Below are 22,447 nucleotides of genomic sequence, written 5' to 3' on the forward strand. Positions count from 1 at the left end.
ACTTCATTCTGGTAATTCCGTGTGTTTCTACCCTTTATGTCACTAAATCAGTAGAATGAACTTACTTTTACTTAAATCACTGTGGTTCACATTGGAAGAAGTACTGTTCCACAAAGAAACAGCAGTATCAATCCTGAGATCTAATCTCTCAGAGACTAACTTCATCTTTTAGGCCTATTTTTTGTGGTTGTTACTGTTTTTGTTTTTGTTTTTGCATAAGTGTGTGGATAATCAAAATCACAGTCACTCTGTTTACTAAGCAGCAAAGGACTTCACACACTTGGCTTGCAGTCCCAGCCCAGGGTTCTAGATCAACATGATTTTTCTCAAATTTGGCAAAAGAGTTTATCTAATAGGCCTATTCCTTATTTTCTGAAGAAGTGTTATTTTTCTTGAACTTTGGGCAAAAAAATGCCTTTTGTTTAGTTATTGTCAAGGGCAATTGAAAAGCATACATAAGCACATATATATATAATAACCTTTCTCAGAATGCACTAACCAATGTTTGGATCTTGAGAGACTAAGTTCATACATACAGGGGCTGAGCTGTAGTCTCAGCCAACAGCTCTGCTAATCTGCAGAGCCAAGACAGTCATGTAGTCTGACCAGGAAATCTAACAAGATGCATGTCTGCCTGATTTGGGTCTTCAAATAAAGGTCTTGCTGGCCCTAGAGCTGAGTCATAGCCCAACCCACAGCTAAGTGTAGCTCCTAGAACTGGTTTACCAGAAAGCTTGGCCAAAAACATCTCAAACATTATATAGCCCAACAATACTTGAGCAGAGTCCAGGAGGCAGACTGATTGCTTATAGAGCAAATCCAGTGTCCCTGGTCATCCAGAGAACTTGGGGCACAGGTCAACTTGAGTCAAGACCACAAAGAGCCTTTCTGGCCTTGGAACCAGTTTTCCTACTCTGCCCAGTCAGGAAAAGTAATTTGTAGCCCCACTCATAGCCAAATATAGCCTTCAGCCCACTCAACCACTGAATGTCAATATTGCACACAGAAGCTGCAAAGTCCACCAAACATCCATGTTTACATGGGTACTTGAACAGAAAGCACAGATCAAGATTTTTCCCCATGCAAAACCGGTGGCCTCAATACCAGGGAATTCAGCACAGAATCTTGCCTGGTTCAGTTTCCCAAACAAAGAGCCATGCAGGCCCTTGGGGCCTCTTCTGCTGCCCCACCAGGGCAGGGAGGATAATTTGTATCCCCACCTATTATTCAGTATAATTCCCAATCCTGACCATCTAGTAAGCCCGACCTAGAGAACCCAGGCCATTGTGGAGACTGTCCTACAGCCTTGCTTGGGCAGGGAACAAAGCCAGGAGTTTTATCCAACTCTTCTCAGCCAGCAGTAACTCTACCTCCCCCACCTCAGAACATGGGCAATATCCGCCAGCAGTAACTCTACCTCCCCCACCTCAGAACATGGGCAATGTCCTCACTTATAAATAGACACTGATAACAAGCTCCACTTCCCCCAAGGGCTTTATAAGTGGACACATCCAGAAGCTCAAACTGAGCTGACTGGTGAAGAATGGTCTCTGCCATAGTGAATCTGTAAAGTCTGGATGAGGAGATGGCTTACTCAAATGAACTGATACAAACATAAGGAATCAAGGATTATAAAAAAGCACATAAACATGAAAATTCCAAAGCAACTAATAAAGCTTCAATAACTAACCCTAAAGTAATGGAAATCTATGAACAATCAGACAAGGAATTCAAAATGATATTAAAGAAGTTTAGTGAAGTATAGAAACCATCAAAGAAAAAGAAAGGAGCCAAACAGAAATCCTGGAGCTAAAAAGTAATGACTTAACTGAAAGACTGAAGAGAACTTCAAAAGGAGACTTGACCATGAAGAAGAAAGAATTGGTGACCTCAAAGACAGAACATTTGAAATTTTCCAGTTAGATGGTCAAAAAGAAAATAGAGTGAAACAGAATAAAGAAAGCTTACAGGACTTATAGAACACAATCCAAAAGAAACAATATATGCATTATGGGAATTCTGGAAGGAAAAAGCATAAGAGACAAAAAGTATATTTAAAGCAATAATGGCTGAAAACTACTTGAACCTGGGAAGAGAAATGGACATCCAGATTCATGAGGCCCAAAGAACCCCCAGTAGGTTGGATCTTAATAGTGCTACACCAAGACATAGTATAACTGAATTGTCAAAAGACAAAGAAAGGATTTTGAAAGCTGCAAGAAAGAGACAAGTCACATATAAGGGAATCTCCATAAGAGTATTGATGGATTCCTCAACAGAAACTATTAGGTCAGGAGAGAATGAGATGATATTTTTAAAAATTTAAAGGGGGGGGGGGGAACCTCCTGTCAACTAAGAACTCTATAGCTGGCAAAGATGTTCTTCAGAAATGAAGGAAAGATAAACTTTCCTGAACAAACAAAAGCTGAGGGAATTCATTACCAATAAATCTGCCTTATAGAAATGCTAAAGGGAATTCTTTGAGTAGAAATAAAAGGATACTGATTAACATCATAAAAATATAAGAAGGTAGCATAAATTCACTGGTATTAAGTATATAGTCATATTAGATTATGCATTACAGTATTGGTGGTGCATAATTCACTTATTATAACTCCAGTTTCAAAGTTGAAAAACAAATGTAAGAATAGTACATTTGTACTATTTGTACTAATAGTACAAATAGCACAAATAATACAAATATTTGTACTAATAGTACAAATTTGTACATTTGTACTAATTGTATAACTACAATTATCTGTTACTGGATTCACAACATAAAAACATGAATACAGTAATGTCAATAATTTAAAAGGTAAGGGGGAAGAAAATTTAAAGTATAAAGTTTAGGGATGCTATCTAAATTATCAGTTTAAAATAAAGTATTATAATTTTTTTAAAGATTTTATTTATTTATTTGATAGAGTGAGACAGTGAGAGAGGGAACAGAAGCACGGGGAGTGGGAGAAGCAGGCTTCCCACTGAGCAGGGATCCTGATGCTAGACTCGATCTCAGGACTCTGTGATCATGACTTGAGCCAAAGGCAGATGCTTAACGACTGAGTCACCCAGGTGCCCCGAAAGTATTATAAGATATTTTATATAAATATCCTCATGATAACCACAAGGCAAAAACCTGTAACAATTACACAAAAGAACATGAAAAATTAATTAAAACATACTGATACCCAAGAGACATGAAAACACACAAAAAAGGCAGCATAACAAGAAATAAGAAACAACAAATCTACGACAGATCTAGAAAAGCCAGAAAACTATTAATAAAATGGCAATAGGAAGTCCTTAACCATCAGCATTTACTTTAAACATAAATGGATTAAATTCTCTAGTCAAAAGACACAGAATGTTTGAATGGATAAAAAACAAGATCTGGTTATATGCTGCCTACAAGAGACCACTTTAGCCTGAAAGACACACAGACTTAGAGTGAGGGATCCTGATACTAAAGCCAGAAAATGACATCACTAGGAAGAAAAAACAAACTACAGTCCACTATCCCTAATGAATACAGATGCAAAAATTATCAATAAAATACTAGCAGACCCAATTCAGTAGCACATTTAAAGAATTATTCATCATGATCGAATAGGATTTATCCCTGGGATACAAGGATTGTTCAACATAGATATATCAATGTGATGCATCATTAATAGAATAAAAGAAAAGAACCATATGATTATTTCAGATGCAGAAAAGACATCTGATAAAATTTAACATCAATTCGTGATAAAAACTTTTAACAAATCAGGTAAAAAGTAAATGTGTCTCAAATAAAAAAAGCTATATTTATAAGCCCACAGCTAATGCTATACTTAATGGTGAAAGGCTAGAATATTTTCTGTAAGATTAGGAACAAGACAAGAATCCCCATTCTCCATTCCCATCCAACATAGTACTGGAAATCCTATCCAGAGAAACTAGGCAAGAAAATGAACTGGAAAAGAAGTAGTAAACCTGTCTATTTGTAGATGACATGATTTTATATATAGAAAATCCAAGAAGACTGCACCAAAAAACTGTTAGATTTAATCTACAAATTCCAAAAGTTGCAGGATACAAAATTAACATACAAAAAGTAGTAGCATTTTTATATACTAACAAACTATTTGAAAAATAAGTAAAGAAAATAATCCCACTTATACTAGCATCAAGAGCTACAAAATACTTAGGAATAAATTTAACCACAAACATAAAAGTTTGCTACATGAAAACTATAGGACATTGATGAAAGAAATTAAAGAAGACACAGATAAATGGAAATAAATCCTGTGTTCATAGATCAAACAGTATTAATTCTGTTAAAAAGTATTAATTCTGTTAAAATGTCTATGTTGCCCAAACCCATCTATGATTTAATGCAATCCCCCTCAAGATTACAGTGACATTTTTTACAAAAGTGGAAAAAAAAACCCTAAACTTTTTCTAGAACTCCAAAGACCCCAAAGAGCCAAAACAATCCTGACAAAGAACAAAACAGGAGGCATCACTCTTCCTGATTTCAAGTTATAATATAAAGCTACAGTAATCAAAATTTCATGTACTTGCATAAAAACAGACACATACATCTGAGGAACAGAATGGAGCCTGGAAATAAACACATGCATATAAAGACTACTAATATAGGACAAGAGAGCCAAGAATACTCCATAAAAAATATAGTCTTGTCAATAAACTAGATATTCATATGTAAAAGAATGAAACTCAACTATCTTATATGACTCACAAAAATTAACTCAAAATGGATTGACGACTTGAATATGAGATCTAGAACCATAAAACTTTCAGAAGAAAACATACAGTAATCTCCTTGACATCAATGGTGGCAAAGATTTTAATATCGCACAAGCAACAAAATAAAAAAAAAAATTAATGAGTGGAACTATAACAAACTAAAAAGTTTTTGCAAAGCAAAAATATCCATCAACAAAATGAAAATACAACCTACCTAATGAGAAAACATATTTGCAAACCATGGAACTGATAGATGAGACCCAAAATATATCAAGAATTCATACAACTCATTAACCTCCCCCAGTAATCCAATTAAAATGGGCAAAGGACCTGAATAGACTTGTTTTTCAAAGAAGATATGTAAATGATCAACAGGTACATGAAAAGGTGCTCAACATTACTAATTATGAGGGAAAAACAAATTAAAACCATGACAAGATATCTTCTTACAACAGTTAGAATGGCTATTTTCAAGAAGAAAAATGCTGGCAAAGATGGGGTAAAAAGCTAACCTCGGTGCATTGCTGGTGGGACTGCAAATTAAACACTATGAAAAACAACATGGAGTTTTCTCAACAATTAAGTATTGAACTACCATATGATCCAGAAAGTCTACTTCTGGAAATATATTTGAAGGAAATGAAAACACCATGTGAAAGAAATGTCTGGAGCCCCATGTTCATAGCAGTATTATTTACAATACTCAAGACATGGAATCAATCTAAGCAGCCACCGATGGGTGCATGGATAAACACAATGTGGTTGGCAAGTGCGCATACACATGTGCTCGTGCGCGCGCGCATACACACAAACACACACACACATCGCAATGGTGTATTATTCAACCATAAAAAAAAGAAATCCTGCCATTTGTGACATAACCTTGTGATTATGATTAGTGAAATAAGTTAGAAGGGGAAAAAAAAGAGAAAGGCAAATACCTTGTGATCTTACTTACATGTAGAATCTTGAAAAAGAAAAACATTTGAAAAAGAGATCAGACTTGTTACTAGAGATGAGCAGGGAAGGGAAGGGGAGTTAGATGTACATGGTTAGAAGGTAGAAACTTCCAACTCATTAGAAGGATACATAATTACAGGGGTGCCTGGGTGGCTCAGTGAATTAAGCCTCTGTCTTTAGCTCAGGTCTTGATCTCTGTTCATGATCTCCCCTCTCTCTCTGCCTGCCTCTCTGCCTACTTGTGATCTCTCTGTCAAATAAATAAATAAAATCCTTAAAGAAAAAATAAAATACATAATTACAGGGAATTTAATGTGCAACATAATGACTATAGTCAACACTGCTGTATGTTTGATAGTTGTTAGAAGAGCAGATCCTAGGAATTGTCATGGCAAAGAAAAAAAAAGTTTTAATTTAAAAAACATGGTAAATATGAAATGATGGAAATTAACTAAACTTATTTTAAGTTGTTAGCCATTTCACAATATAGGTAAATTGAATCATTATGCTATATGCTTTTACAGTGCTGTATGTCACTTATGTATCTTAACTGGAAAATAAAAATTCATATGTTCCTTCTAGTGACTCCTATTTCCCCAAGTCAATTCTAATAATTTCAATTGACTTCTTAAAACATCAGGGGCAACATCTGTATGGATAGCTATTTTAATTTGCCATGGAGGTTTTTAAAAAAATATATTTTATTTATTTATTTGAGAGAGAGTGAGAGAGAGAAAGAAAGCATGAGCAGGGTGACAGAGGGAGAAGCACTCTCCCTGCTGAGCAGGGAGCCCTCCATGGGACTTGATCCTGGGACTCCAGGATCATGACCTGAGCTGAAGGCAGACACTAAACTGACTGAGCCACCCAGGTGCCCCATGCCATAGAGCTTTGGATAGAACACAAATTATTACATTGAAATTCTTTGTTGCCCAAACTCTTTTTTCTATTAACAATTAGAATTAGGGTTGTATTTGTGCCAAATTCTGTGTCCTTCACCTTTCAAATGACTACATATACTGTGTTGGTGAAAAGTCCTACTTGGGGAGTCAAGAGCGATAAAGAAGCCAGCCATCTACACCTGCCTCCTGGTTCTGCCATTTCCCACTGTGTGACCTTGAGCATATTGCCTAGCTTCTCCCTGCCTCGATAATAGTTCTATAAACTGAGGAGAACATCAGTGACATCCTGCCCAGCTGTTGCCAGGGCTGACTTACCACGTTTGATGCACACAGTGTGTCCAACACGTAGTGAGTATGATGGGAGTTGTAGCTATTATAATGATCAGGACACCGAGGGTTATGATGCTGATAAATACATCACGGAGAACAGAGAAAGAGGAAAACTTCCCTTATCTCCGACAAAAGGACTGGTGGTGAGAGGGGCGAGTAGTGGCGGGATAGACAAGTGCTTAATTGTCGTTCAAAAGTGTAATTCAAAAGTGCGGTGAGCACTGTGGTGGAAATAGAAGCTGGGTGACCACCTGTCCTAGGACAGTTCTAGTTTATCCCTCTTTCCCCAGCATAGTCATTAATTTCACCCATTGCACCTTCAGAATGGACCTATGGTCCCTTGAAATAAAAGCATCCTGGCATGAGAGGCCAGGGGATGGGCTTAAGGCCTCATGGAGGAAAAACTTTTGAACTGATCCATTAAGAACAGTTAGAAAGGGGCGCCTGAGTGGCTCAGTGGGTTAGGGCCTCTGCCTTCAGCTTGGGTCGTGATGCCAGGGTTCTGGGATCTAGCCCTACATCAGGCTCTCTGCTTAGCGGGGAGCCTACTTCCCTTCCTCGCTCTGCCTCTCTGCCTACTTGTATTCCCTGTCAAATAAATAAAATCTTAAAAAAACAAAACAAACAAAAACAAAACAGAAAATGAAAGCCATTTCTCTGTTCCTTGCCAAGTGTCTCCTAAAAGGGACCTGGATAGGGGAAAGCTAAGTTTTCCTTGCATTTTCAGAACAGAAAACAGGAAAAAAAAAAAAAATCTAAACAAGACTGTACTGGTTTCCTTTTGCTGCAGAAAATTACCACCAAATTTTAGTGGGTTCAAGTAATACAAACTGTTCTACGGGTTTGGAGTCAGAAGTCTAACATTGATTGGTCCATGGGACTGCATGTCACTTGGAGGCTCTAGGGGACAATCTATTTGCTTACCTTTCAAGCTTTTAGAAAGTACCTGTGTTTCTTGCCTCACAGGCCCCTGCTCCCTGCAGCCCAACCTCTCCTCTCTGACTTTGGCCTCTATTTAAATATTTTGACCCTTCTGCCTCCCTAAGGAACCTTATGACTACATTGGGCCCACCTGGGTAAACTAGGATACTCTCTCCTATGTGAAGATCCTTGACATAATCTCATCTGCAAAGTTCTGTACACTGTATAATGTATCCACTGATTCCAGGGATTAGACCATAGACATCTTTGGGGAGCCATTATTCTGCCTACTGCAGAGACTTATTGTTTTCATTGCTTTGGTGGCAAGAGCATAGTACTTGGAGCCAAATACCATCCTATTAAAAATGAAAAGTTCAATATTTTAGCAACCTCAGGCACATGGCTAAGTCATCTAACTACAATTTCCAAAACTAGAATTAGGAACTCACTTACTGAGAAAATAGGGCTCTAAACTTCAGTGTGACTTTTAGACTTATGTTTAAACGAGAAGAATACCAGTGTAGGAAATCATCATATGAGAATAATAGACAGTGGAAAAGGCTTTTGAAGTGAATCCTTTTAAAACAGGAAGAAAAATGAGTAATAAATAATGATTAAGTTGACTGGATGTGTTCCTGACAGATGAAATTTAAGATTCTGAATAAAAAAACATAGCTTATATTTAACAAGATTTAGATTGCATTTCAACTGTGCTCTAATTTGTTGAACAAAGAGTAAAACAATATATACTTTCGGCATAGTACTTTTCCAAATAAGTAAAGAAGACAGAAGGGAGTTGGGGGAAATTGGAGGGGGAGACAAACCACGAGAGACTGTGGACTCTGAGAAACACACTGAGGGTTTTGGAGGGGAGGGGGCTGGGAGGTTGGTGAGACTGGTGATGGGTATTAAGGAGGGCCCGGATTGCGTGGAGCACTGGGTGTGGAGCATAAACAATGAATCTTGAAACACTGAAAAAAAAATTAAATTAAAAGAAAAAAGTTAAAAATCGAAAAAAAAAAAAGAGTCTGATTACCTTCATAGTTGGCTTTTACAGGATGATCTCAAAAAGGTATTCTGAATACTAGAGGGCTTACACTATTTCTCAAGCATCTCTCTTAATAATTTACCCCTGAATAATTCATTTTGGTATCATTCTTATAATTATTTTTCTTTGTTAACATTTCTTATTCTGCCAGATCTTTTCTGTATCAGATTTGATTATAGTATTTTTCTATCATTATTTTCATCAGTTGTGTTAATTCTCATATTCTCAGTGGCATCAGTAATTTGCCTTCACAGTGGATTTGAGTACATTTGCTAGAACTTCAGGTAATAAAAGGCAAAGACAATAATTAAAAGCCTGGATGGATGAAGGTATTACTGTCCTATGGCGCAATGTGCTCCTATTAACAAAAGAGAGATGTTTGAGCAGGGACCAAGTAAATCAAAAGTTCTAAATCAATTTTTATGACAGGATGACTTTTTATTCCCTATGCAATAGTTTTTACTTTTAATAGTTACTTGAGTAGAGTCATAATAATTTAAAAAATATATTGGGGGCTAAAAATATCACATTAAATTTGCCTTCAAATTGTATTCCTTATTTTACTTTAAGTGTGTTTAAGAGAGAGGATTACTTTCTAACTATTTATTTTTCTTACATAGAAGCTCCATGAGGACAGTAGTTAGGTCTATGTTTTTCACAATTGTGTTTCCAGCACTAAGATAGTACCTAATGTAGAACAGATACTCATTCAGTATTGGGGGAGAAAGCTTGATGTAAGTTTTTTTTAAGGTGATTATGTTGAGAAAATATTCACTAAACTATAGTATTTACCATAGAAAATTTGCTATCCACCTAGCAACAAAGAATCCAGGAGAATTAAAATATTTTATTACTAATATTTCATGTAGAAAATATTTGATTCTTTTCCTTTTACTATGAGAACAGTATTGGTCATAATTCCAACTCAGTATTTCCCATAATTTCTCCACAGGACATATTATTATTCAAGAAAGACAGGTAGAAAAGAAGGGATGTTTTTGGTCAAATTTGGAAATGAATAGCATACCAGATCCTCCCCTTAGAGTTTTAAAGACACTGATAAGTCCTGATGCAAATTCTTTACATTTGCTATACTTCCCTAATAAGGAAGGCTCTGTTGCTTTCAAACACCTACAAGGACACAATGAGTATATTTAGAACATATTTGGGGAAAAATTTATTATTCTTTTTGTCCTTTTCTCACCCCATTTCTTCTCTATTAGTATGTGCTTTAAGAATTTGGCAAATAGAGAGTGAAGGTTTTAATTTAAAAAAGGAATGGGAAAGGTGAAGAAAGAGAGGAGAAGAGCAGGAAGGGAACAAACATTGAACAAATGCAGAGTACATGGCTACTTGGGAGGCTGCACGCTAGAGCCATGGTCTGGAGGAGACCTAGAGGTCTGGAGAAGGAGAAACCTGGAGGTTAAAGTGCTGGGAGAGGTGAGTGGTCATCATCCACAGGAAGGCTTTTGTGTGAGGAGACTCTCCCAGAGTCTTGTGATCTGATCACAAGTATTTGTGGTTGTTTGCAGAGAACAGCTAAGGAGGAATTGGTATTTTGGTCTTTTCCACTCCCAGAAAGCCCCTGGGGTTCTTATGCAAATGATCCTTCACTGCCATAGAGTTTTGCAAGACAGGGAGCCAAGAAGATTTTCTGACTGGTCTTGTACTTCTGGAGCTACAGAGCCCACTTAAATGATCCTTTTAGTTTTTTTTTTTTTTTTTTAAATTATGAATGTTTGTATGTAGATAGGTATGCACGAAACATTGAGCATAGTCTATGGTTTAAAGAAGAATAAAACCCATACTTGCGTCACCTGGGTTATATAAAGTTAATATCTTTGGAGTCCCCCATATGGCTAACTCTGACCATGGTGCGCTCCATCCTCTCCAGAGCTAACCTGGATCCTGAAGTTGGTATTTACTAATCTTTGCATTACTTTATTGAATTAGCACACATGTACCTCGTCTTTATATATTGCTCAGTTTTTCATATTTTTGAAATGGTATGTCATATATGACGTCAGATTGCACATATTCTTTTAGGACTTGCTTTTGTGTTGTTGCTCAAACTTGTTTGAGGTTTATGAATGTTGAGGTGTGTAGCTCTTGTTCATTTTCACGATTTTTAATCCACTGTAGGACAGTATCAATTTACGTACTCTTCTTTGCTAAACATTTTGGTCATTTTCCCGTCTTTCATCAATACTGCCATGAGCATGCTTGTCTTGAGCTGATCCTTAGGAAGGAGAATTAGGGAGTACAAGCATAGTCACATCTCCAAGCAGAATTACCTAGGATAAGCACAGTCACATCTTGAACTCTACCAAATGTGAAATTGTTTTTTGAGGTGGGTGTAGCAATTTGTACGCCTACCAGCATCTTATAAAACTTGCGGTTTATTCACATCACCAAGAGCACTTGGCATCATTCAACCTGTAACCAATTTGCAGCAGGGCAGCAAAATGTACTCTATGATCAGCTGCTGGGAGGCAGAGCATGTGGAATTTTGAGTTTACCCTCAAAGAACATCCCTGTACTCCAGCTTTCTTGTGAAACAGTGAGAATTCAGACCCCGCTACTGTGGTATACGGGGACCTGTTTTGGGAAAGTGTCTGTGAAAATAAGTATTTCAATGATCTAGACCATTGAAGCTAAAAACTGGTCACCACTCCATCCTGGGCAGGTATGTGGACCTGCAAGGGCACTTATGAAGTGACAAGAAGCATCTGACAGTGGGAGATGCCCATGACCAAACCAGTGGTGGACATGGGCCAGTCTGACCTTACAGATCTCTCTCCCTGTGTGATACGTGGAAGCAGAACTGATTTCCTTCGTATTGAGTAAGCCCTTTGGTTCCTCAACAATTTGTTGTGGGGTTGGGGTGGGTGTGTAGCAGAACATGTCAAAAAAAGTAAAGAGAGGAACTTATACTGTAGAAGGAAACTTGAAAACTCAAACAACTAACTAGAAAATAAGTGTGATTATATTTATGTTGCAAGCAAATGAAACAGGTGAGGCTAAATTCATACCATTTGGTGATATAAAAACCCTTCTCTTCTCCCCTATTTGATACTAAGTCTGATTTAAACTTCTGAGAAGCTGCACCATAATCCAGCCTTCCTAGAGTGAACCAGCCTTATTTCTCATGACCCCCTCCAAAACGGTCATCTTGTCTTATCAGTCTGTGGTTCTCACAGTTGTATGAATGTCAAGATTTTATTGTTTTCCTTCTCTTTAGAATAACCTCTCCTCACTTCTTTCTCTATATAAATCATCTGAGGTTCTACTTAAAATTGTAACTTAAACCAATTTTGTTTACGGAAATTACAATATTTGTATGGACTTCTGTTTTTCTAGAAATTTCCAACATTTGCTTTAGGTAAATTATGAAATATTTGTCCTTGGACTCACCCTTCAGACTCCAAGAGAACGATACCTCAAGTAAGGGTCCTAGAGGTCAAACTCCATTTCCAAACCCCTTTTTGCCCTTAGTTGAGCATGGCCCATGTGACAGTGCCAGAGACCAATGGCAGTTCTTCCCTGGTACAACAGGACATAACCCATCACAGCCCACTTTGTTGGAAGCCCTAGGAGTTCAAGTCTGTGGCTCATATGTACATCAGACACCTCTTCCTAAATCCCCAGTGCCATGCTCCCCAATGTCCTGATGAAAACTTCTGCCACTTCCTGCCTCCTCCTTGTGAAAAGGTCTATTAGTAAAAGCCTCTCTCTAAAAGAAACCAAAAGGAAATTCAAGCTAGCTTAAGTAAGTGAATAAATAAGTAAATATTGATTCATGCACCTGAGAAGTAAAAGCATGAGGTAGACTTTGAGAGCATTTAGATCTAGGGTCTCCAACTAAGTTGTCGGACTTGGTTTCCCTATTTCTGCTTCCTTCTACATGACAACTTCATTGTTATGGAAGCCTTTCTATGGGACAGGAAAGAGGAATATGGTCAGCCTCAGCTCCTTATCTCCATAGTTCATGAACTAAAAGAAAGAGAGCCTCTCTTGTTCCTGATATCTAGCTAATCTCATGAAGGACTAAGATGTGCAGGTCTACCTGTCAGATTATCATACTCATTGCCTGGATAGGTTATCCTGAGGAGCTAGGCCAAACCCCGTGACTAGGGGAGGGTGGGATTTTGTGATTGACAGGCCGCCTCAGAATCACCATGAAAGAAAGAGGAATATTTCCTCAGTGGAAATAGTGATGAAGTGTAAACACATGTGCATGCATGTGTGGACACACACACACACAGTCCACTAAGCCCCTCTAAGATAAACCAAGTTAGGGATCCTACACTGAACACTTCCATGTCTCCATGTATAAAAGAAACTTGAAATGGTTAGGACATGAACCTCTCAAATTGTTGGTCTCTAAATTTTCCCTCAGTGGCAGAATGACTGCTTAGAAAAGTTAAAAAGTTAAGAGGACAATGTGCCTGAAAAGATAACTTTCTTCTGATAAATGAGATCTTGGCAAATTCAAGTGTTTGTTCCTGGCTCAGCCTCCCTTACTGAGAGGAGTTTCTTTCTGAGGAACTCAGGCCTGAGAATAATCGAGATTCACTCACCTGGTTCCACTCTGGTCAGTCAATTAGGGTTTCATTCCTTGAGATCCCAGTCAAAGTGTCAGCACCTTTTCTCCTAAGAAAAGTATAAATGCGCTCACAGAGTAAAGATACCTACTAAAGCTACTCACTGACCCCCAAAATCTAACTTTGGAAACGAATGGTGCCTCATTCCACTGTATTCAATATAAACTCAACCCCAAGTTCCAAGACTCCAAAAAGGTCTCATACTATTCTCTCTTAGGGCCAATTAAGGTCTCTCCTAAATCTTTATTTTCCTTATCCATTTTAGCTGACATATTGCTAGCTTTTTCTCTGAACGGGTATATATTTATAGTCCTTGCAAGGCAGAACATCTTTGCCCAAAGTGAATTGTATGTTCCACAAGAGTGTGTAGTTATAGAAAGATCAATATCCTATACTTATCATATTGTATGCTGCATACACTTAATGCATACTTTTTAATAGCCTTGAAAATATATATATATAGGTCCCTATTTTTATATGTAGATGTTTGCTTTGAGCTCACAAAGTTCACACATAGTTCAGAAAATAATTGATCAGATTCCTAAGGGATGGAGGCAATCTCTCTGCAACACCTCCTTCTCTTTTTTCTCTGAACTTTTTGGAGTGAAAAATTTACTCATACTTTTAAGCCAGTGTTTCTCAAATTGTTTCAGTATATCAACAATTAATTCTGTAAGCTGTCTCTCAAAAAAATTTTTTTTGAGATTTACAAAGTACTTAAGCATAATAAACATTCTGAATGTGCCTATACTAAAGAAAACAGCTTAATTTAAACTAGTACCTCCCAAACATATTTGACCATGGAACAGTTTTATAGGACAGATTTATTAAAATTTTACAGATCTAGTGCTTGAGGAATAAAGTATGGGAAATACTGACAAGTAGGAGAGATGTGGACTTGCTTTAAGAGACAATGGCATCTCTGAAGTGTTTTGCCAAAAGATAGTATTTTCATGAAAGGTGGAGAGAAAAGGGTTAATGTGTCATGCTGGTATAGGAACAAGGCCATTTACATGGGAGGTCTGCCATCTGGATCCTAGGTCCATCACTGCAGCTAATGCACAACTTTCACTCTGACTCTATATTACCTTTTTGTTTTTTCTTTGCTGTATTTCTTGTCTATTTCTAATTTGCTATTTGGTTGTGTTCGCAATCTTTAAGTTGCTTTAAAATCATTTTTTCATTTACTTAATAAAAGTTTATTGAAAACACTGTGTGATTGTGTGTAGGCTCTGTGCCAGATGTAGGAATAAAAATTTAATGATAAATATATGAACAATACCTTTTTTAATTTTCCAGTCCACTGGGAATTTGAGATAAGTAAGCAAGCTAGATACCAAAGTACTATAAGCAGATTCTAAGGAACCTCAGAGTGTTATCCCAAGCTTCAATGTCAGTTTTCTTGAAAGACATCGTATCAAAGACTTGGATGAATGCGTGATGGTGAGGTGACAACCCATCAGAGAGCATTGTTCAAAGTAGAGATAATAGCATGTGATCTGCTGATAGGAGAAAAGTTAGTTTGAACCCAGCATGTTTTCTAAGAGATTAAACATTTAGTATGTCTGCAGCACAGGAGGAATTTGGGGAAGAGAATGGTGGATAGAGGAAGCAAGAACTTAGGCACAGCCTAGCAAACCATTTTTAAGAGTTTGGACGGGAATTACTCATGGAATGGAAGAAGAAATATTGTTAAAATGTCTATACTACTCAAAGCAGTCTACACATTTAATGAAATCCCCATCAAAATACTGAAAACATTTTTCACAGGCTTAGAACAATTCTAAAATTAGTATGTGACTACAAAAGATCCAGAAGAGCCAAAGCAATCTATAAAAAGAGAGACAAAACTGGAGGTATCACCATTCTAGACTTCGAGTTATATTACAAAGCTGTAGTAATCAAAGCAATATGGCACTGGCATAAAAATAGACATATAGGTCAATAGAACAGAATAGAAAACCCACGGGGGGCCTGGGTGGCTCAGTGGGTTAAAGCCTCTGCTTTCAGCTCAGGTCATGTTCCCAGGGTTCTGGGATCGAGCCCCACATTGGGCTCTCTGCTCAGCAGGGAGCCTGCTTTCCTTCCTCTCTCTCTGCCTGCCTCTGCCTACTTGTGATCTCTGTCAAATAAATTAAAAAAAAAATTTTAAAAAGAATAGAAAACCCAAAGATAAACCCAAAATTTTATGGCCAATTAACTTTTGACAAAGGAGAAAAGAATATGCAATGGGAAAAAGACCGTCTCTTCAACAAATGATGTTGGGAAAACTGAACAGCCATACACAAAAGAATGAAACTGGACCACTTTCTTAGATAATACACAAAAATATAAACTCAGAATGGATTAAAGACCTATATATGAGATATGAAACCATAAACATCCTTACAGAGAACAAACAGTCAGAAATTTCTCTAACATCAGGGCTAGCAACATTTTTCTAGATGGGTCTCCTAAGACCAAAGAAATAAAAGCAAAAATAAAGTATTGGGATCACATCAAAATAAAAAGCTTCTGTACAGTGAAGTAAACAATCAACAAAACTAAAAGACAACATAAAAAATTGGGTGAAGTATTTTCAGATGATACACCTGATAAAGGGCTAGTATCTAAAATATATAAAGAATTTATAAAGCTCAACACTCAAAAAATAATCCAATTAAAAAAGGGCAGAAGACGTGGCCAGACGTTTTTCCAAAGAAGACATCTAGACGGCCAAAATACTCATGAAAAGATGCTCAATATCACTCACCGTCAGGGAAATGCAAATCAAAACTACAATGACCTATCACCTCACAACTGTCAGAAAGGCTAAAATCAAAAACATAAGACACAAGTGTTGGTGATGATGTGGAGAAAAACCCTTTTGCTCTATTTGTGGGAATGCAGACTGGTACAGCCAAGTTATGGAAAGAGCCCAAGTGTCCACTGATGGATGGATAAAAAGGTGTTTTATATGTGCAGTGGAATTTTATTCAGCCATAAAAAGAATGAAATCTTAGCATTTACAAGAACATGGATAGAGTTGGAGAGTATAATGCCAACCAAATAAGTCAGAGAAAGACAAATACCATAGTCTTTTACTTATATGTGGAATTTAAGAAATAAGACGGGGGGGGGGGGAAAGGGGGGAGGGGAAGGAGAGGTGGGGAGAAGGGGATAAACCAAGAAACAGACTCTTAATTGCAGAGAACAAACTGATGATTACCAGAAGAAAGGGGGTAGGGGTCTGGGGGGAATAGGTGAAGGGGATTAGAGTACACTTATCACACTGAGCACTGAGTAATGTACAGAATTGTTGAATCATTATATTGTACACCTGAAACTAATGTCACACTGTATGTTAACTATACTGGAATTAAAATAAAAATCAATGTGAGAAAGGGTTTGGACATGATCAGATTTGTTTTAGAAAGATAATGTTGACTATACTGTGGAAAACTGATTGAAAGGGTTAAGACAAAAAGCAAGGACAGCTGGCTAATTTTTAAGTCAAACATAAAAGTTCTGCAAATAGGAGCAACTCATGTAAGCTACTCCGGCAGCCAATCCATGCTCTCTTCAGATCTCTGTAGGTTCAGCTAATGGGATCAGGAGGAAAAGCAAGCAAGTAGGGTCAACAGTAAAGGGCAGCAGGATTAACCACACATTAGTCTATGCTGCAGATACAGCCCATGCTTGACCTATGGAAGAAGTACACGTAACTCATCACAGTGTTTCTCAGTCCTGCTGCTCATTTGAAACCCCGAAGAACTTTTAAAAATACTGATGCTGAGGCTGAAATTTTGATTCCATTGCTCTGAACTGGGGTCTTGAGAACAGTCTTGAATGGTATCAGTAGGCAGGACTGAGAGTCAGAGAACCAATGAGTCTACCCAGAAATTCAGACCTATCTTAGTTAATTTACATTCCATAGTCTAAGATAGTTCTTCTCAAACTGTAACAGGCATCAGAATTTTATGGGGGAGCTTGTCAAAACTCAGACGGATATGCTCTACTCTGAGTTTCTGAGTCGGTAGGTGTGGGTGGCACCTGAGAATCTGCATTTCTAACAAGTACAAAAGGGATGCTGGTCCAGAGACCAGACTTTGAGAACCACTAGTCTTAGGCAATCATTTTGGAAATGAGATTTTTTTAGAAGAATATTTTTTTTTTTTCCTGGAGGAACTAAGTTTTATTGCTTTGTTCTTTTATTAATTTATGTATATGGAATCTTTTGTTTCAGAATAAAGTCTTAATAATTATTATTTCAGAATAAAGTCTTACATACAGCAAAGAATTTCCATAGAGTAATTTATTAAAAATACAAGTTTTTTCTTTTCTTTTTTTAAGATTTTATTATTTATTTGACAAGTAGGCAGAGAGGCAGGCAGAGAGAGAGGGGGAAGGAAGCAGGCTCCCTTCGGAGCAGAGAGCCCGATGTGGGGCTCGATCCCAGACCCTGAGATCATGACCTGAGCCAAAGGCAGAGGCTTAACCCACTGATCCACCCAGGTGCCCCCAAAATAGGAGTTTTAAAATAAGTTTGGCACGTTTTGTACAAACTATATATTTCCTTGCATCACTATTATTTTTAACAATGAAATCTGCTCAAAGGCTAAAAACAAATCATTATAGTCTTTTATTTCTAAAAATATACCAATATTAAATATCACAGGAACTATACATATAAAAGTAAAGCCATCAAAATAAAATGAAATGATGCAATTTTTAAAATTAAGGAACTGACTTCTTCTCAATTAGGAAAAAATCTGGCTAAACAGATGGATCCTGAACTGAGCCCTGAAGGAGAATAGACTTGGCTTTATTGGACCATGACTGTTGGCCATGGCTTTGCCCTTTCATTGTCATTAACTCTTAGCACTTTACCTACTTAGACTGGAATATTCCAGAAATAAGGTGACTCCTAAATTAGCTTTGGGGAACATCTTAACAACTGACAAGAAAAGCCACCAAAGCAACACCTTTTTTTTTTCCTTCAAATTTTAATTCAAATTCTAGTTAGTTAACATACAGTGTGATATTGGTTTCAGGAGAATTTAGTGATTCCTCACTTACATTTAACACCCAGTGCTCATCACAAGTGCCCTCCCTAGTACCCACCACCCATTTAATGCATCCCTCCACCCACCTTCCCTCTAGCAACCCTCAGTTTGTTCTCTATAGCTAAGAGTCTCTTATAATTTACCTCCCTCTCTTTGGTTTTTTCCCTTCCGCTATGCTTATTTATCATTTCTGATTAAGTCATCAAACAAACGAGAATTTTTTAAAGATTTTATTTGTTGAAAGAGAGAGAGAGAGAGAGAGAGTGTGTGTGTGTGTGTGTGTCTGTTAATGTGTGTAAGCAGTGAAGGGGCAGAAAGAGAGAGAGAATCTCAAGCAGACTCCCTTCTGAGCATGAAGCCCTACTCAGGGCTCAATCCCACCACCTTGAGATCATGACCTGATCCAAAATCAAGAGTCAGATGCTTAACTGAGTCACACAAGCACCCCTAAACAACAGGAAATTTTAATTAAGTTTAGATGGTTTCTCAATTTTACCTTCACCCAAATTTTTCCTGATAAACCTTTCCTTAATAAGATGGTTCCTGCACCTGCCAAAATTCCATTCCAAAAGCAAGAATGTGGTTTCTGCAATCTGACAGTTGTCACTCCCATGCCCTTAAGAACTCTCAATTATTTAGAGCCATTTCTGCATTTCAGGACAATGAGAAATTAGTTTAACATACAATAAAATCATAGGCAAAGAAAACCAAAGCATCTGGAAGCCCACAGATAGACTTTCACTTTTTTCAAATCATGCAAAATATGTTTTCAGTAATCATTTGTGTCAGAAGTAATTTGTGGGGTAACTACTCACTACTGAAGAAACATTTGCTAAACACTAATGGAAGATAGGGTACTAGACAGGTTCCCAACACAGGCTTAGTTTCATCATAAGCATGTAGATCATGCATCATTACTTATGACATGTTTTAACTCAAAACAATCAAAAGCCAGCATGGTTAAACATTTAGTCCTGTCAATCACTAAGAATATTAGTCAATCACTACTGAATATTAGTATAGATTTTATGTATCTATATTTTAAGTTTATGTATTTGGGAGAGAGTGAGTTCACACACATGAGTGTGCCCATGCATGTGGGGCAGGGGCACAGACTCCCCGCTGAGAGTAGAGCCCTATAGGAGGCTCAATCCCTTGACCCTAAGATCATGACTGAGCTGAAATCAAGAGCTGAGTGCTTAACTGACTGAGCCACCCAGGGGCCTCAGTATAGGCTATATTTTTATAATAAAACATTCACTATTAAAACCATACAAGAAAAAAATGGAATACTTTGGATATTACCTATTTTTTGATGTTTAAGTAAGCAATATTTTCACTTGGAAGTATAATCTAATTCAGTCATTTTTTAAGACTGTCCAAGAATGCAATCATTATTTTAAGTATTTTGAGGAAAAAAAGAAAAATTTGTAAGAAATGGATCAAAATATGAACAAGTATTCAGAGCATTCTTCTCTTTCTCCTTTGCTCCGTGCCAACAAGGGGCAATAAAATTTAAATATTTTCCTCTAGCTAATGCAGTAAATGACATTATCAAGTAAGAGACCTATGGAAAACCCTATCATATGGTTCCTTGAAGTGGCTGTTTATAGGTTGATAAGACACAACCTAATTGTATCACTTTAGAGAAGTTAGAGACAATCTCTTTCCACACCCTCACTGACCCACGAGGAAAGAGAGGCCCAGAGCTAACACCGGGAATCTGTAGATGTCCCTCTGTCATATGTGCCCTTGTAGCATACAGAGCACGGCTGGTGATACACTCTGGTGTGGTGTCTGTGTCAACAATGGAAAAACTGCTCGGTGGCTCTCAAACGTTAGTGTGCTGCTGTGTTTGTTAAACATGCCCCAGGCCCAGAGAGACAATTCACTAGGACTGAATGGAGCCCAGGTGTCTGCAGTTTCAGCAGGGATGGTGCGATCACTGTGCTGACGACGCAGGTCAGTCTTGGTTGGTACTGAGAAACACAGAGAACTATAGAATGGTAAGTTTCAGAAAGGGGTTTTATGCTGAATGAGCACACTTTCCCAACCAAGTGACAGCTTTTTCATGAAAACGTAATGGCTTCCCCTTTCCTTTACAACTACAAGGAAAGAGGGAATGCTATTTATACAAGACACCAGAAAAACCACAGAGCAATAATGATCAACTTCTCGCACCTGACAATCAATCACCTGGGGATACCTGGAAAGGTACACATTCCCCGGCCCTTTTTTGGAAGAGTCTTATTTATGGGGAGGTATGTGGTAGTCCCAAGGAAACTATAGTTTTCATAATCACTCCTGGTAATTCTTATAATCAACCCCCCTTTTTTTAATTTTTAAAAATTTATTCATGCAAGAGAGAGAAAGAGGGGGAAGGGAGGGAGGGAGAAGCTGGCTCCCCACTGAGCAAGGAACCCAATATGGGCTCTGCCCCAGGACCCTGGGATCACTACTTCAACACTTCTCAACGTTGATCTATGAAAGGTGAAGTAAAAAATAGAGTTGTCCATGGTAAGGGGTTTTAAAAAATCATCTGGGAGGCTATTAATGAGGTGGGCCTTAAGCTAGTCATCACCAGGTAAATAATGAACTGACCTGGGCCAAAGTGCAAATACTTCAAGGACTCTGTAGGCTCTGTAAACCAGGGACACAAGCATTCCCTTTTTGTCTTTAAAAACCACTGACTTTTAGGGCGCTTTGAGTGTCTCAGGAGGTTAAGCATCTGCCTTTGCTCAGGTCATGATCCCAGGGTCCTGAGATCAAGCTCCCGCATTGGGGGTCGGGGGTCCCTGCTCAGCTGAGCGTCTGCTTCTCTCTCTCCCCGCCCCATTGCCTGTGTGGTCTCTCTCTCAATCTTTTAAGAAAAACTCACGGACTTTTGTTCCCTTAGTGGGACATAATTTGCATTGCTCCCCAAGCTTTGCTCCCTGATTTAGAATTCTAAGACCCTAAATAAGTGCTTTTGTTTTCTTTCAGTTCTGCCTCTTTTCTCAGTCAACAGGTATATAAAATCAGCTCGGGGGGCGCCGTGAGACACTTACCTCCGCAGCTTCTGAATGCGTAAGACTGGAGAGTGGTCTAAGAACTGGCATTGCTGCAAGTCCCCAGGTGATGCTGAGGATGCTGTGAAACCCCCGGGCGGGACCACTCTGTGCAAGGTGAGATAGGAAAATGCCCAGAGGCCCGGGTAGGATCCCTGCTGATGCCCGGACGTATGCCCACCAATGCCGGAGGAGCAGTAATGTGGCTTCTGCTGCTTTTCTTGCCTCCAAGACTCAAGCAGGTGTTTCTGGTTCGTGGAACCTAAAGTGGAAACTCCTGGTAGAACTTCTAGACAACGAAGTTCCCAGGCTTCCAGCTGTTACAACCGGTGGTTGCACCCATGGGGGTGGGGGTGAGGCGGGGGCGGTGGCGGTGGGGGTGGGGAGGACAGGGAAGACATTAGCGGAAGCTCAAAGAGGAGAAATTGTGCTCAACTGCTAACCCAAAAAGTAGCACAGATGTGCAGGAAAGTTTTCATAGTCATTTGTTCCAAACTATAAAAGTCCGTTTATCCCTGCCCATATTCCAAATTTAAAGGGATTAGGAGGATCTGAGGTTCTTGGAAAAACAAGAAAATAAGACCCTAAAAGAGAGGGGCGCCTGGGTGGCTCAATGGGTTAAGCCTCTGCCTTCAGCTTGGGTCATGATCTCAGGGTCCTGGGATGGAGCCCTGCATTGGGCTCTCTGCTCAGCAGGGAGCCTCCTTCCCCATCTCTGCCTGCCTCTCTGCCTACTTGTGATCTCTCTCTCTGTCAAATAAATAAAATCTTAAAAAAAAAAAAGACCCTAAAAGAGAGAAATTTCAAGGTTGAGGTAATCAGACCAGACTGTTCAATG

At 38.4% G+C, this 22,447-nt stretch overlaps 1 long non-coding RNA gene across 1 annotated transcript; it reads right to left on the reverse strand.

Annotated features, from left to right (window-relative positions):
* Nucleotides 1-10,810: 10,810 nt before the first annotated feature.
* On the reverse strand, nt 10,811-21,899 carry LOC131830379 (uncharacterized). Its single transcript, XR_009353132.1, has 3 exons — nt 21,610-21,899; nt 13,494-13,566; nt 10,811-11,152 (listed from the first exon to the last, which is right to left on the reverse strand). It is a non-coding gene; the product is annotated as an uncharacterized LOC131830379 (long non-coding RNA).
* Nucleotides 21,900-22,447: the final 548 nt, after the last annotated feature.

Source organism: Mustela lutreola, chromosome 4 (assembly GCF_030435805.1).
Source record: "Mustela lutreola isolate mMusLut2 chromosome 4, mMusLut2.pri, whole genome shotgun sequence".
Classification (NCBI taxonomy): domain Eukaryota; kingdom Metazoa; phylum Chordata; class Mammalia; order Carnivora; family Mustelidae; genus Mustela; species Mustela lutreola.